The sequence below is a fragment of the Branchiostoma belcheri genome, unplaced genomic scaffold (assembly GCF_001625305.1).
Source record: "Branchiostoma belcheri isolate BF01 breed outbred unplaced genomic scaffold, Haploidv18h27 scaffold40, whole genome shotgun sequence".
In the NCBI taxonomy this organism is placed as follows: domain Eukaryota; kingdom Metazoa; phylum Chordata; class Leptocardii; order Amphioxiformes; family Branchiostomatidae; genus Branchiostoma; species Branchiostoma belcheri.
In genome coordinates this window covers 2,749,031-2,766,562 of record NW_017804021.1, presented here as the reverse complement: position 1 = coordinate 2,766,562, position 17,532 = coordinate 2,749,031, and positions in this window count along the sequence as shown.

Below are 17,532 nucleotides of genomic sequence, written 5' to 3'. Positions count from 1 at the left end.
TGCAGCCGGCAGGGTGCCTGCGCGGGACAGTCCGTTTTGCGCTTGTTCTGCGCATCCCGCTGGGCCAGAAGCCACAAACTTTTTGTGCGGATTTGCGGCGGAGAATCAGCAGCACTGCCGGGCGGAATTCTGCCCGTTTCTGCCGACATTTCCGCGCGCAGACGGCATGGCTGGGAACTTCTGCACGGCGGCGGCCCTGCTGGCACCGTTAGCGGGGATCCTGGCGGCGCTAGCGGCCGGGACGGAAGGTAAGGGACGGAGTGTGTGCGCGGCGCCAGGCCCGAAGTTAGGCCGCGGCTGCCAACTGTTGCATGCGGAGTGCGGGGGCTTCTCTAGTCGGGCCGGGGGCATCTGTAGCCGGGACGGGGGCTTCTCTAGTTGGGACGGGGTAACTCTAGCCGGGATGGGGCGGGCCCAGGCTCGGTACGGGCGGGTACGAGGCGGGGGAAGGCTTTAGGCAGACTTTGGGACCGTCCGAACCGTCCCGGGCCCGCCGGTTCCCCCCGAACCCCCGCCAGGACCGGGCCTCGGCCCGCCGCCTGCCTCCCCCCTGCAGGCCCCCTCAGGGAACCAACTTTGTTCCCGTCAGGAATATCTTAGACACGGTTTGGCAGCAAACTTCGCCGCACACATGGCTGAAAAACTCCCGATTCCTGCAGCTTAAATCCGTCACTCAGAACCGCGACGTTAGCCACAGCCCGCCTGCTTATGCCAGGCACGTCAAGCTGCCACATTCCGATATTATTCGCCACTTTCTAACCATGTAGCCAACATTTTATAAAAATGTAGCGAAGTGCTTGTAGCGAAATGATTGTAGCGAAGTGTTGTTGGTTACTGTTTGGCTACAGAAATGGCTACAATCCCGGAGGCGCCTTGTGTTTGTGGATGGGCGGGACGGAAGTGGCAGAAAACAGCCGACATAATTTATGTGTTGGTTTCCCAAACACCAGCGTCTGCTCTGTCACACCCAGCCAGCTAAACACGCAGGGGACTGGGGGGAACTTTCTAGTACCCCCCTCCCTGTTACCCCCTGTGTATGATAGCCACCCCCCCCCCTACCAATGCTTCTATAATAAACTACAATATTATGAGAGAAGGTACATGTCATTGTTTCATGTGCAAGTCCCCTTCCCTAAGGTTTAGATAAATACTGGGTGTGTAAAATTCTGGTAAACAACAAAATTCAGAGTCAACACTAGACAGGGCCTTGTGCAATGTGAGCATGCTCCGCACAGCTTTGTAAACTCAAAAATCAGGTCCCCCCTCAAATTCTGTGTGTGTGTGGGGGGGGGCAGTCGTGCTTGTCTGTATGTACTAGTACCAGGGTATGTCTGTTCTGATTTAGTGACAAGTTTACGTACAAACTTAAAGTTTGATACTGAGTTCAGCAGTAGTTTGAGAAGTTTCGGTAAGCTTCATACTGAGTGAGAGGGTTGTTTGTGAGAAGTACAAGTGAGTAAGTTTTACACTTCTGATCTGCTTGTTGTGAGCGTAAGTCGGTTCCCATGCAGTCACCGATATCTGGCGCTTGTATAGCCTTTCCCGGGTCCCCGCATGCGATATGTTGTATACGTTACGGCCAGGGGCTTTGAATCGGAGCCGGAGAAAGGGTTGTTTGCTTTTCCCTTTGTTGGTGTGTCGGGTTGGAGAGGCTGGTTTCGCTAACACCGCGGCTCCAGTCACGGGCCAGGGTTCTCCTGCGGAAATCTGAAAGTGTTACCTCTGGGAAAGTCCTCTCGGGGGTGAAAGGTGACGGTTTGGGTTCGGGAGCGGCCGGGAAGTTAGTTGGTACGCTGAGGGGCGACGTAACGCACGGCAGTAACACAGGAGGTGGTGTTTACGGTTGATGCAGCGTAGCCACAGTAGAACTCTGGTCAACAGTAAACGATACACGAGTGCCAACACTGGCCGCTGATCACGAGCGGCGCGGGTAGAAACGGGACGTTTGCACGGCGGGGTAGCGCTCGCTACTAAAACCCTGGCCACTGTTCTCCCGGTAATACAACCTGCGCCTAATGGCCCTCTCAGCTAACACTGGAAACATGTTACAGAACCAACCTCTCACAACTCGGCAAACACTCTGCAAACACGCTACAACATCAGCCTATCCTGGTGTATGTGCACAAGGCTGTTGTAGGGGAACCCTACGCTGTGATTTAGCCCCCTACACCAGTCATTCAACCAGCGTAGGGGTGTTTTGGGGGGGGGGGGCAGAAGCTCTATGAATCTTTAAAAAAATGAAAATAAAACTTCAGAATAAAGCTATAACAAAGGGAAAACAAAATAAGCAAGAAACAGTGTCTCGGGGGTTATGAGTTACAAAATTTTGTGTGGAGAATCCTGGTGAGAAACCTTTGTAGGGTTTGCATACATGGCTGGTGAGAATGCTGTACTATAGTAGTGTAGGGTTTGCATACACGGCTTACTGGTGCGTGTTTGTGTGGATGTGAGCAGGAGATAGCAGTAATCTGGCCGGGGAGGGAGATAGGAGCATTCCTGTAGAGTGTCAGGCTTGGGGACGGCTCAGGGGAATCATGGCAGCTGAAAAACTCTGCTGGAAGACTTTAGCAACCAGACTGTGGCATGATTTGCTTTGGCCCCTGGTAGTTAATGGTGAGTTAGTAACTTAGCTAGTTAGTTTTTTTTTTGTCGTGTAGAAGTTATAAACCACAAGGTCACCTAAACCCTAACCCAAGGTCACCCAGGCTGGAACTACAGAATATTGCAACCCAGTCTAGAAGCAAGTTGAAGGAGTCAGCACCCAGCAGACAGACACAAAATGGAACCCAAACTGGCAACCCAACCTGCCCAAACCTGGTCCCAATTTACAGGCGGGTTTCTGGTTCTCAAGACTTGGTGGGGACAAAACTTGGCTGCCAGGAGAGGGCCAACAGAAATAGGGCAGGGCTGTCTTGTGCATACAGGAATATATCTGTACTGTACCCTAGGGTTCCCCTACATTTTTCCTCAGTCTTCCAGTAACACCAACTGGACGTTTGTTTTCATTTCTGTGACAGTAGCACAAGGTGACCCCCCAGTTATATTACATACTTGTAACTCAACTGTAGGCGATGCAGTTCTAGCGCAGGCTCCCCTGAGTTGTTTACAGGCATGTAGCTATAGAGCAGGCTCCCCTCTACATGTACTGAGTTGTAACTTGTAGTGTACAGGCATGTACAGCAGTACTGAGTTGTGTACAGGCATGTAGGGTAAAGCATGCAGAGCTAGCACTGGTGAGTTGATTACTGTGCCGTCCCTTCCCTGCGGGGTTCTGGGTAGTTTGCATGACAAGGTGGCCGAGTGATTATATCTATTGTTGTGCAGAAGACACAAAAACGCAGCCCCTAAACTAAAGCCGCAACAATTACAGACCAGAGCAGAACTACGGCAGGAATATGGACTGGTGATGCTTCTCCCTTCCTGAGGCTGTCTGTAAAATAAAACATCTCGTCCCCCAGTCCTGGTCCAAACTTGTCAGTGCAGGGATTACCAGCACAGTTTGTTTTGGGAAAAGCTATCATCAAACTAATCTGAACTTCAAACAATGAAATTTTTGGCTGCACAACTCCGTAGCTGATACTCATTCCAGGCTGGTGAAGCAACGTCAGCAATCCCAGGTGGGGTTTGACATAGAAACTGTTCAGGCAAAACAGACATGAAATTTTACGGAACTACAACGTCCTTGGTACCAGTTACAAGTCGTGTTCCTGCCTTATCTAACCCCCTCCCCAGAATGTGCGAATATCTGTGCTGTCATGGCTTCCCTCTGTGCCATTGTCACTGTCCTTCCAGATCAGATTACACCTAGATCAGATTACACCCCAGGTCAGATTACACCCCTGTATGGGCCTAACACCAGACGTAACTTGTGTCGGGGTGAATGGAGAAGTGAGATCATCACAGATTGAACTCCTTTTTAATGAAATGAAATGAAATACCCTTATATTATTGTACATTCATGCCACGACGGGCTAGGTACAGGTCAAGACTTAACAGACACATAACAAACGTATGTAGAAAAGTGGAGACAAAAGATACACTACTTGACTTAAACATACATACATAAGGAACATGCAAGGGTACTATACTATGCTAAATCAGCCACACAAAAGTTCCCAGGTTAGTTTTCTGTGGACTTTGGGAGCCAAAAAAAGGATATTTGGATTCATGAAAACGTGTCTGGTTGTAGCTGCCACACGACAGCCGAACTCTGCTGTTTACTCACACAAATATTGTCTCTGTAAACTAACAAGCCCCACTCAGGCGTTGCCATGGTAACATTTGTCTTGTTCCGCAGTTTGGTGTGAGAATTCAAACAGCGCAGGACAGGCAGTTTGTAGTGTACCTACTATACATGTACTACAAGTCCGGGTATTGCTTTATTCAGATAACAGTGTTGTAGAATATTGACCCTGTCCCTGCCTCCTAACCCTGTAACCAGTTACAGATTTCATTTGGTGTAAAAAGCTATGCCAGTAGGGACAATGTTGAACCTGTTTGGTTAGAATTGTGGAATATTATTTTATATTCTTATCTTAATTCTAGTAAGTTACTGTATTTTACTTAGGGTAAAGGGTCAGGACAATTTCTAACACAAGGAAAACTTTTCCTAGTACCATTGTTTGGCAAATTTAGGTATGTTCATTTTCCCTTTAATTTAGGTATGTTCATTTTCCCTTTTGTTGGCTAATAAGAATACAATCCCCTTGTTGCTGTTGTACTGGAGGCATGTAGGTGATACTTCCCGCCCCCTGCTTAGAAAGGTGAGAAAAACCACAGCAAAACTGTGAAAATCCTGCCCACAGGAAAACTGCCCATTGTGATGGCAGAGTTCACACCTACATGCCAACATGCCCCTGGGACGGTCCACTGGTGGGCAGGGGGGGTCAACATGCCCCCGGAACAGTCCACTGGTGGGGAGGGGGTGATCTTTACCTTTCTTTTTCAGGCTATGGTCCACAAATGTTGAGTTTTTTTTTTTTTATGACTGACACAAAAACTGTTCCTCCACCATTTCAATTCTGGATGGTCCCTTGCTTTCTCCCCCTCCCCTGTATTTAGTCTGGATGATCCCTTGCTTATTTTTGCAGTAACTTCAGCGTTGGGACCCACCGCATGGTGTGATAACCAGGCTGACCTGGTCACACAAAATACACACTTCACACATCATTCATGTACGGGACAAAATACACACTTCACACATCATTCATGTACGGGACAAAATACACACTTCACACATCATTCATGTACGGGACAAAATACACACTTCAGATATCATGTACAGGACAAAATATACACTTTTGTTCCGGCATGGCTGGAGTCCTAACCTGCCTGATTTCCAGGCTTTGGGTAATTTTTGCAGCACCAGACAGAAGGCTGCTGAGAGGCAGTAGCTGGGTCCTAACCTGGCTGATTTCTGGGCTAATTTCTGCAGCCCCAGAGAAAAGCCTGCTACCAGGCCGAGCTTGTTTCCTGTGACCTTGCTGTAGTGCTGTAAGCCCGGCTTTGGGCAGATTTAACTGCAGACAGACGGGAGTTAGTCTGGGACGGAACTCGGGTTCTACCAGCCAAGGTCACAGGTCAAACATGGTGGATCTATGGGCCAAGGTCAAACCTGAGTCAGGCTGAGTAGAATCAGTGCAGAGGGCAGGAGGGAGGGGGGGTGTTTGGTGTGTTGGTTGTCAGGTCAAAACTAGGCTAGATAACACACAACCTCATAGTCATATTCTGCAGGTTTGCAAAGATTGTGAAGTCGCACTAAACAGACTAACAGATGGTACATGGACATGGCTGGACTCCGAGTTTCCCAGTAAAACTGTGTGAAATTTTGCCCAGGACAGAGTGTAGAGGGAAACTAAACATTTTATGACTGAAATAACTTATAACTCACTAGGTTTGGGGAGGGCAGTTATAACTGTGCTTGCAGATGTGTGAACCTATGTGTAACATTACTTGTGCTGTATGGAAGTGTCCTGGGGAGACAAAAAAACTTCAAGCAGTTCAAGTTTTGCATCCAAATCAGACTGATGGCAAGCAGGGAGGGATGCCAGCTGTTGGAAGAGCTGTCAGGTCACCCTGCTGTTCCAGGTCACAGAGGTCACGACCTACCCTTATTCCTGATCAAACCACAGCGACTTGATCTAACAAAATCCAGGTTAAAAACTACCAAACTGCACCTCTGAATGCACTCTTGTAGAATTTACCTGGCTAAAACCTTACTGTTACTCTCAGGGCAGATGCCTAAACAAACAGGTAGAAGTTATTCGTACGACCTTTGTTGTTCTAATGTTGTGCCCCCCTCCCGCCTGTACTGTTGTGCCCCCCTCCCGCCCCAGTAATGGTAGGTTGTGGGGAGGATTGTCCTGCTGTGGGTTTGTGATGTAGATGAGAACAGCCGGCCTGTAGTTATCCCGCAGGGGACATGAAAAGGCTGTATAATCAGGCAGGGGGGAGGGGGGCAAAATCAGGCGGGGGGGGGGGCAGAAATTCCTCCATACTGGAATCAGGCTCCGGCTCCCACCTGTTGGTCAGCAGAGTTTGCGATCTGAGACGAATGGAGGTATTCGCGGAACTACATGTTCCTCAGGGTCGGTGCAGAAAAAGGTAGTCGGCAAATTATTTGTTCACCGTAATGATAATCGCAAAGTGTGCTAAGTGTCTGGCATCCAGGCTAGAGTTCCAGTGGTAGGATCTTGTATAGAGGGGACACACTGTGTGATAAACCAGCTTCCGCCGCGCCGCGTGCCTGCGAAGCTGGTGTGTTACGCCGAAAGGCGGTTATACCGACTATACAGATACAGATACAGATAAACGACCTGCTACTTGACACTGCCAGACTGAGTCCTTATGCTATGGAGACCAAAGTTTTGTCTTTTATAATTAATTTATATCATCAGTGTGAGTTGTGTGCTGCTATCGTAGTCTTACCTTGAAAGGTTGGAAGCTTGGGATAAATATGAAAAAGAGAAAAGTCCTCCGACCAATCCCAGTGCCTGGCCTTTGACTGGAGAGGACACTACAGTGTGATGTACGAGCTGCTACCTGACACTGTCAGGCCCAGCCATGGAGCCAGCTGCCTCCTGCAGGGAAGGATTTGTGGTGTCTGTCACTGCTGGGAACTACAAAATTATCCATGCAAATACATTGTAAAGTAACCACTGGTGCTATAAATACATTACGTGTACATATCATGCCTGAATGTTGGTAAGACAATGGGCAAAGGTTGTCCACTATTGGGTCTGACCAAGGTCAGACGGTGCTTCCAAGTTCAACTGGTGAAAATACATCAGAAGTAATAAACAAACAAACATGCTTCTGTACATGCATTTTCTACTTTAATAGAACTTGAAGCAAGTTTAAGTGTTTAGTCACCCAAAAGCAAATCATGAGCATTATAAGGGTTGTGAATGTCTGTAGTGTATGTGTGTGTTCATGTATGTGTGTGTGGACAAGTCCACTTACTTTGTGGGGGTGGAAAAGTCTGGACCAGTCCATTCTCTGACAGGGGTGTATCTGGCAGCACCTGTTGCTGACGTCAGTTTGGCACTTGCCACATTTTGCCACATATGAGTAGCAAACAATCTGCTACACCAGTCTGGCGGGGTCACATGTCAGACAGCAGCGTTGACCTTGTGTTGACCTTGCCATCCATCAGTGTGACAGCTGCGCTGTTCCTGAGCAGCGCTGTCAGCCGTGATGAATGGCCGCCTCGGGCAGCTTCCTACTGACCAATAAAATCACTCCAACCCCGGCGGGGTTTTGGTCTGCTGAAGACAAGCACATTTCTACAGTGACAAGCATTTGTGTGATGATTTCAGTTTGAAAAAACTTGATTTTTTCAAAGTCAATAATTCTAGTCACTTATCTACATACTGAGTTGAAACTACACTGTCCCAATTGACACTCATGGAGCAAAAATACCCAAAATTCTGACGGAAAATGGTTACTGGAAGGGCACTTGGCTGATTTTTAGGTCCTGGTCTGCTGAAGATAGGCCTGACAGGGTTGGACAAGTTTTCAAAAATCCACTTGATAATTTTTACTTGCCCGAAACAACTTTTCACTTGCCCAATGCAAAATATAAATGACATACCCGGTACCTCTATGTATTTTTACAAAGTGAGTGTCTCAAACCACCTCCTTTAGGTGGGTTATTTTGGAACCGATTCGGGCAAAATCAAAGTGATTTGGAGCGTCACACTCCAAAAATGATTTGGATAGACAATTTTCTATTCGGATAATTGAATACAAAAATAGCCCTGTTGATCGAATAGAAAAACTGAGTGTAAATGATGTCCATAGCTCCGTTTTACCAGCAGCGGGACATTTTTTTAGTTTACTTTAAATTAAAGTTTAGTTTAAATAGGATTTGTGTTGAAGTGCGGCTTTGGCTGCTTGATACAGGAAGGTTTTTGTCCTGTCAGTCTTGAGAGGACAGTCGGCAAATAGAAGGTCTGAGTCTTTGTCAGACAACACGAGTGGCTTTGTGTGAGCTGAACGGGACATGAGGGCCGATTGTTCGACTGTTTGGAGAGTAAACTTTCTCTGCTGTAGCTCTGGTTTCTGAGCAGAGGTTTGGGTTTTGGCTTTTATTTGGCGTGTTTTAGGCTTTTTTATCAAGCTTTTCTGTTTTCACAGGCATGATGATGCATATCAATCAATTATAGTTTGTGCTTATAGACCTGCATTTCTCCTCTGCTCTCTCAGTCACTGACAAAAGCTAGTGGATACTAGCTGAAACGTCTGACGTTTTCAAAATCATATCCAGTTGCTTGAGTAACTGCTTTTTGAAGTTTTGTTCTGGGAAAAGAGACTTTTCAGACAAAATGGATGCAGACTTTTACTGGTATCAACAGAGGTCAAGAACAGAGGTCACAGGTCAGGCAGCCTCAGTCTGTGAAATTTGAATTTTGGATTGAAAACAGCTGATTTTGTGGAGTTGAAACCTGATCTGTTGGCTGGCACAGAACCTGGAGTCTGGGGGCTACAGGTTTGAGGAGGGACAAAATTACCTGTGTTCTCTCTTGTGGGAGCCCGCAAGCCCTTTTCCGTAGAGCGTAATCGACCGTTTTAATTCTACGTAGAGGGTAGACGGACCGCTCTAATATTTTTGCGTAGAGCGTTTTCGGCGTTTTAATTCTACGTAATGCGTTGTAGCCACTTGGAATTTATCGTAAAGCGCAATCGAGAGGTTTCCAAATTCAGCGTAGAGCGTTGTCGGGACCCCCCCTTGCAGGCCGTCTCTTATGAAAGCTTTACACAGTAATTTGCCACGGCTTTTGGAAAGAGTCTGGTTGTGTGTCAGTTTTCTTTGGTCAGAATTTCTAGGATTATTTTGTAAAATAAAAAAAGAATGTCATGTAAAGGTCAGACCTGACTAGACAAGTCTTTCCATGTTCCCTTGCTTATTTGATTTGGTTTTTCTTTTAATGCCCACGATTTGACGATTATGATAACGATCATTCTGGCATACTCATTAACACCTGAGCAAAGTGAGGAAAGTCGTGTTAAGTGCCTTTCCCAAGGGCACAAGGTTGGTGACATGGCTGGATTCGAACCCGGGACCTCTTGGTTTTGAGCCAAATGCTCTGCCGTTTTTGCCACACGACCCCACAAATTTCCCACCATGCCTAGCGGTGAAGGGTTCTACTTCAGGAATTTTCAGCCAGTCTCTGAGATCCTCCATCTCAGGGCGGATTACTGACCAATCAGCTTTAATGAAAAGGATAATAGCTTCTATTGTTCCCCGAGCACCTCAGGGGCCTTGGGCTATCAGCAGGCAAATCTCATTGTACTCCTGACACCTCAGGGGCCTTGCCAAACCACAGGAAAATCTTTTCTGTTCAGCGACACAAATTCGATTTTTGTGAAGACTCCTGTAGTCGTGTTGCATGTGACAAAATACAAATGTGAATTACTGGGTGGCAAAACTGGAAATATCCTGAATAAGGCAATCTTTATGATATTGACACATACTATCCCACATTAGTACATTTGAACAGTATTTCATACCAAAGGCATTTAAACCTGCAGAAACAAGCCCCAAGATGACTCCTTTATTTTCTGGGTGGTACCCTAAAAATCAGCACAGGCCTTTCCAGTAACCATTTTCCATCAGAATTTTGGGTATTTTTACTCCAAGAGTCAATAGATATTGGGATAGTGTTCTGTTTAACTGTAGATAAATGACTAGAATATTGACTCTGAAGTTTGAAAAATCGAGTTTCCAAGCCCTAAAAATTGCATTTGATGCCTTTATAAAGTTTAAGTCCCCAGAAAGTAAGAGAAAACCCACCAGGTGGAGCATATTTTCCCACCTGTCTCGGGTTGTTTGACTTGAGCTCAGTTCTGGTTGTCTTATAATAAAGCACCTTGTCTTCTGCACCACTTCAGGTGTTGACAGGAGGGGGGGGGGGCACGGGTATAGGGGGGGGGGTACAGCGTACAAGGGGGTCTTATGCTGGCCACTGACCACTAAAATTTAGGCTGGGACAACTATAAAAACACTTTGGGACATTTTTTGGACAATTGAAAAATAATCAACATCAGAGTGTCAGCCCTTTCGTCCTGGCTTTTGGATCCAGAAAAGTCCCCCCAAATTTCCTGTGTACTCTGTAATTATAGTGCACTTGGGAGTGAACATAAGCAAAATAAAGTTGACTTCAAGATGAAGTCATACAGTACTCCCCAAAAAACAGGTTGGGACAGTTCATCCTCACTTCGGGACAGTTGAAATTTATTTTTGGGACAGTGCTGGGACAATTGGAAGAACTGTTAATTTCTAGGCCTGGTATAGGGGGTGTCTTGCACAAGACCTCACCCCACCCACGGGACGTCCCCACCGGGCCCCAGGGGCAGTTCCCCACCCCCACAGTAAAGCTGTCAGCAGGACCTGGTGATATTTTGGGTTGTGTCGGAATGTGACGTCAGCCGGCCCGACTGTAGCGAAATGTAGCGGGGTGTTTACAATCGGGGTTCAGGCAGGCGTAGCGAGCCGCCCTGTTTTCGCCACAGCCCTTTGTGCGGCGAAACTCGACTCCTCGCCACAGTTTTTGCAACACGTCAGGCTTTTATCGGTCTGTAAGGGAACTCCTGGGCTCTTGAGCGCGCACAAAGGCCAGGTGTGTCAGCGCACCGTAATAACCGAAACCCGACACCAGGTATTGTCAGCCAGGCGAGGAGACATCAACACTAATAATAGGGGACGGGGCAAAGGTCAGCAGGACGGCTCTCAGGGTTCCCAGGACGGGTTTGGCCTAGTTTGGAAACAGCAGGGTTGGACCAGTCCTATTGCCTACTGGCCCAGGCAGGGTTGGACAAGTCCTATTGCCCACTGCCCCACTCTCTCTCTTACTCTCAATACACTTGCCTAGGGCAAGTAAAAGCACTGTTCGGGCAAGGAAATATCCCCCTGGACTTGCCCACAGTGTTTCTGTTTGTAGCAAAGTTATTTTTTATTGAAAAATGAAATTATTTCCTTTTGGCAAGTAAAATGCATAGAAATACGTCATATTTTGGGCAAGTGAAAAGTTGGTTCGGGCAAGTGGATTTTTAAAAACTTGTTCAACCCTGAACAGGCCGGTGGGGGATGAAACCTGTGGGGGGGGGGACTGCCCAGCAGAAACTTGGAGGGGGGCTGCGCAGCGGAAACCTGTTGGCCTACGGAAGGCTCGTTAGCGTAACGAGGTGTGGGGAAACCTTCCCAAACCTGCCGGAGAGAAAACATCCCGATTAAGGCGTGATTTACGCTGTGATTTCTGCAGAGTCCAGAAGGCAGGAAGTCATAAATGTGGTTATCTCACTTCAGCTTTACTCTGGCAGCAGCCTGGGGGCATGATAACACACCTGTCTGTGGGGGGTCTGTATGGGGGTGTACAGGGGGAGTCTGTATGGGGGGGTCTGGAAGGAGGTTTAGAAGGCACAATTTGGGGTCAGAGTCTTGAAGGAAGTTTTAACCTGCCAGAATTTAGTCAGAGTCTTGAAAGAAGGACTTAAAGTATGTATATCTTGTGGTTGTAGAAAAGTTTGTGGAATTATATTAGACTGTTATTATGATATTATAGATATGACTATATTTGCATAAATATGTTCTGTGACTTAAGGACAGCTCAAGCTCCTATTGAAAGTTCATCTCTGTTGGTAGAATCCATAGTTGGGCAGTTTAAATGTTCCATTGTTGTACCACAGAAGCAGTTTTAGTTTGTTTTCCGACAGGGTGTAATGACTCCCTTGAGTGTGAGTTCTGAGTGAGAGACGAGTCAGGGTCTGTGTCAAGTCTCACTTCTCCCTACCCTGCTGCAGTCCCTCCCCTGCTTCCTGTATGGACACGTGTCAGCGCTAGTAGGGAGAATCTAATCTGTCATCGCCGGTTGGCAGGGCTAATCCCCGGCATAACTGGGCTGAAGGTGTGGAGAATTCGCCAAGTCGGGATTTCTGCTGTTTGGAAACTGAGATAAAACAAACGTTTGGCGGAGACAGGAGAGTTTCCATAACACAAACAAACCTGTCATTTTGGTGATTTTACTGCTACCAAATGTTGTTACAGTTTGTTCTGTGTAATAATGATTGGTTTGTGTTCGTGTTCAGAACAAGGCTTAAGTATATTATTATCAGTCTTTGGTATAGAGAAAGACCATAGGTTCCATGGTGCTGCCCTACCTGCTGCCTTTTTTCCATACCTGACTGTGTTCATTTTCCATGCCTTTGGCTCTAACTTCCCTACCAGTCTTTCCCCTACCTACTGTATACCTGTACTACATACCTGTACCTGTGTGTTTTCCCCTACCTATACCTGTACTACATGTCCTTCCCTGTACCTGTCCATGTGGGTGGTCCCCAGGTGATTAACACGGCCGTTAATCACCTCACACACACCTGGCCAACGCAGGTGAGACACCACCGCAGGCAGGTTGCCATGGCAACAGGCCATTCTAACGACCAGTTGTCCAATATCAGATTTTACTAAACCAATAAACAGGCCATTGTAACGTCCAATTGTTAAAAATTGGATTTTACTAAACCAAGAAATCTGGGGAAATCAAAGAAGAGTAATTCTAAAGAAAATCTTAAAATCCCAAGAATTGTAGTATTTCCTCCTGAATATTGTTTCATAAATTTTTAGGAAGTTCTTCAGTTTCACAGTACAGGGAAGAAGTCCATCATTCTGTCTCAATTATTCATTAAGTAATGTAATTTATTACCACAAACTGGGGCTACTGTCTACTGGCATATTATTAACAAGAATTGAGCTTTGAAGGTTAGAAGCAGCAGCTTGGGTTTGTGCAGAAAGTTGCATGTCAGAACCTGACAAATTGTGATACTGCTATGATACTGCAGGTGGCAGAAAAGACTTTTCCGAGCCCTGAAAACTCCGACGGGAAATTCCTGACATTCCTGTGGACTTGTTTATGTCCCTGCAAATCCTGCTGTAACCTATATTGTAGGATATAGTAACGTGTAAGACACTGCTGTCCTGTAGCTGTGCTGATGTTGTCCTGAAACTGTCCTGTTTTTGTCCTGAAGATGTCCTATTTTTGTCCTAAAGATGTCCTGTTAGCAGTCTTCTTATTGTCCTGAAATTGTCCTGTCATTGTCCTATACCTGTCCTGTGTGTTGTCCCAAAACTGTCTTGTTTTTGTCCTGAAGTTGTCCTGTTATTGTCCTGTGTTTTATCTTGAAACTGTCCTGTTGTTGTCCCGTAACTGTGCTGTTGTTGTCCTGAAACTGTCCTGTATCTGTGCCATTTTAATCAAAACTGACACAAAAGGTCAGAATTACAGGGTGTCAGGAGGGGCTAATATGTCAGTCAGTTACTTTCACTCCATTGGTCCTTTGTTTCGCAGAGTTGGGCAGAGTTGGGCTTTTGTTGTACAGAGTTGGGCTTTTGTTTCGCAGAGTTGGGCTTTTGTTGTGGAGCGTTGGGCCTTTGTTGGGCTCACTTCTATTGTCCGTTGCGGAAATGAGTTCTGGGTTGGACAGGTGTGCTGGTGCCTCACCTGTAAGGTGTGATTCCCGCAGGTGGGACAAACAGCCTCTAATCTTTTAATCTTCGTCTCTAGAAAGACCTGAGAAGTTTCCAGGCTGCACAAAGAGAGAGACAAGAGAGTCGTTGATTGGGCCTGCAGTGGCCGGAATGGTTCCATGATGGGCCATTGTGGGTGTAAATTGGGGAATTAGGAGCAGAAATGTGCCTTTTGTGTCGTGTTGTTGTTTTGGGAGGAGTTTTGTAATGACTTCACACGTCTGCAAACACCCTCAAACACCCTCAAACTCCAAAACTCAATGCCTCAACTGGTGGATGGTCTGACTGTTGTCATTTTGTTATGAGAACCATCTAAAGTTGAAGTAACTGATTAAGATAAGATTGATTGTGAACGTGAATAAAATTAAGATTCCTGAACCCTGAGACTGAGAAATACCTGCCCCCTTCCCCAACTTCTGTAGTAAGGACTTGTCCCTTAGTGCCATACCATCTGTAGTAAACAAACTTCTGGAGTACACATTTGCCCTCTGAACTGATCATGGAAAACTGAAGTGATAGGTTTTTATGCTTATCTAATGCTAGTGTTGTTCCCATTGTTTGTCTTACATGTGTGCTCTCTTACTAAATATGTATGTATATTATCACTTGCAGCCAGTCCACAGGCATGAAGTTGCAATAAAACTATTATAAGCTGTTATTATCCAGTTTATCTGTGGTTGGCTGGTGGTGGATTAAGGTGGATCAGTCGCAATCCCAGCATGCCATTCCTGGAAGGATTTGACTAAATGGGATTATGGGTAATCTGAATAATGAAGTGGTGAGATTGTAAGGTAGAAATTTCTGTGGTAACATTGTTCTATAATGAGGTCATCAGTAAAGATAGTTTCCATGGTAACATTGTTCTATAATGAGGTCATCAGTAAAGATAGTTTCCATGGTAACATTGTTCTATAATGAGGTCATCAGTAGGATGGTTTCTGTAGAAATATACTTCTATAATTAGGTAATCAGCATGGATGGTTTCCATGGTAACATACTTAGATAATGAGGTAACGAGCAGCAGAAGTAATCGTCTTCCTTCCGGCTCCGTTCTGGGAAGGTTCAAACTTCGCCGTGAGGAAGTTTTGTTTCCCCAAAACTTGTCACTAGAAGCTGATAATCCCATATTCCTGTCAGCCCTGCTTCTACACATTAGGGTCTGCATGGGGGGGGGGGGGTCCCAAGGGTCTGCATGGGGGGATTCTGGCAGAAAGGCACGCAGACCCTCACACGCACACACAAGGGTCTGCAAGGGGGGATCCTGGCAGAAAGGCACGCAGACCCTCACACACACACACAAGGATCTGCATGGGGGATCCTCACACATGTTCCAGGCAGGTCAAACCAATGTTCCATCTCAGGATAAGAACACCAACCGCCTAGTAAGAGGAGACTGTGAATCTATTTCCCTCGAACTGAGTATCAAGAACAAAATTGTTCCTTATTCCCTCTCCACAGTTCAGTAACTTTGTCCCAAAAAACCTACCAGCAGACAGACAGTAAGACTGATCTGCCCTGTTTCTGTCCAGACTCCAGTTTTCCCAGGGTTGAAACCAGAGGACGCCGGTTCCATGGGACTGCCTGTTCCCAAGGTCGTCTGCCCCCCTCCCCCCTCAGGACCCCAGACATGACTTCCCTCCGCTATGCCGGCTTTAAACTTCACCTTGCCTGTTCCCTGGCAGGGCCCCCGAGGTTCCCAGGCCTCTACTGTATCGCAGGGCCCCCTAGGTCTGGGTTGGGTACAGGCAAATGAGCAGGCTGTGGCAACTCATTCCTCCAGGGCCTTGGAAAAAAATGTTGTGTTTCCTGTTTCAGTCCTGAAAAAAATTAGGGTCGGTAGGTAGGGATTATCTTTTTTTTTTAGACTTCTGTGATATGTTTATAGGTGTGTCCATTTTACAATACAATTTAACAAAGTAAAACTTGAATGAGGACACTTTTATTTTCATTGTCAATGTTAGGAAACCAATTGTACAAGTTTCATCACTCAGGTGTCAGATCATGGAGCTAGAAAAGGTTGATCAGCTCAAAAAATTAGTGTCCCTCGCAGGGGTACACCCAGAAAATTGGCTAGGATGGGCAGGTTTTTCTAGGGTCGGTCGGGAAACAGGAAACACATTTTTTTTTTCCTTGGCCCGGTCACATTCCTGGGCAGAATTTACACCAACTGGAGGGAGATTCAGTTTCTGTCAGACGCAGGCCAAGTGTTGCTCAGGCCCTGAGACACAAGACAGCTGGGAGACAAGTCTTCACACAACAAGCAGGCCTCGAAATTAGCTTTCCTTCCTATTACCTGCTAACTTATAAACCTGTATTTCCCCTCTGGTCTCTCAGTCACTGACGAAAGCTAGTGGATAAACCCAAAGTGTCTTTTTAGTTGTCCCAGCCTTTAGTTTTGTGGTCAGTGGCCATCGGACCCCCTTTATTTTTTTTTATTTTTTAACGGTGTCGCTCAATGCAAGGCCAATTATTTTTGACCGCTTCTAGGCATAGAGCTAGAGGTACTAAAGTGAGTATAATGTAGTTGTGTCAGGAGATGGCGGTGGACCTTTGTTTTGAAGCTTTGTGGATTGTAGTCGGACGGAAAGCATCTGTTTGGAAGACATAATTTTGCAGTCCTTTAATTTCGAGCCCTGAGAAAGTCTTGACACAACAAGGAGGTGTTCAGCCCCAAGGAGCGGGTCTAAGACGCTGTTTCCTTAGCCAGAGTCTGGAGGTGTCTGGAGTGAAGGCGTCTTGTGTTGGTCTTGTGTCTGCAGGTTTTTGTAGAGCGGGAGAATGAAGTGCTGAGGACAGACAGGAACGCTGGGGTGCTGTTGGGTGGGACTTGTGGAAGTGTTAGGCAGTCCTGAATTATGTATGAAATGCTGGCAGAGTTTTAAATTGAAACTGACTAACTGCAGGATTGACATGAAAAATGCTGGCAAAAGTTTTAGATTTTTAGACAGGAACACAGAATTTCTGTTAGGCAGGAGTTAGGTAGGAAATGCTGGCAGATTTTCTGAGTTTTTTGACTTGAAGTTTACACAAGAACTTTGTTGGGTAGAAGTTATGTGGACAATGCAAGCAGAGTTTTTCAAAAGAAGTTTTTGGACAGGAACTGTCTAACTGCTTTAGAGTTACTGTTTCCTGGGTGGGAGCTTTGTGAGGCAGGAGTTATGTGGGAAATGCTGGGAAAGTTTCTGAGTTTTCAGACAGAACTCTTTCCCTGGTTGGAGGGCAGGTCTGTTAGAAGTTATGTGGAAAATGCCGGCAGAGTTTTTAGCGTCGGAGCCCGGGAGTCAGTGGCTTGTATCAGCGGAAGGCGGCCCGTCCCGGCTCATTTTGCCAACAAAAGCTGAGGCCGGCCGTGTTTAGTAAACACGAGGTGGTTACCCAACCACCGAAAATAACACTAATTAACCACATAAAAAGCAGTTTCGCTGTGTGGACTTTACAATAATAAACCACGAAATAAGTTTGTGTCCTTCAGAAATGAGTTTGGGCAGCAGAAGGGGTCTTAAGAGAAGGAA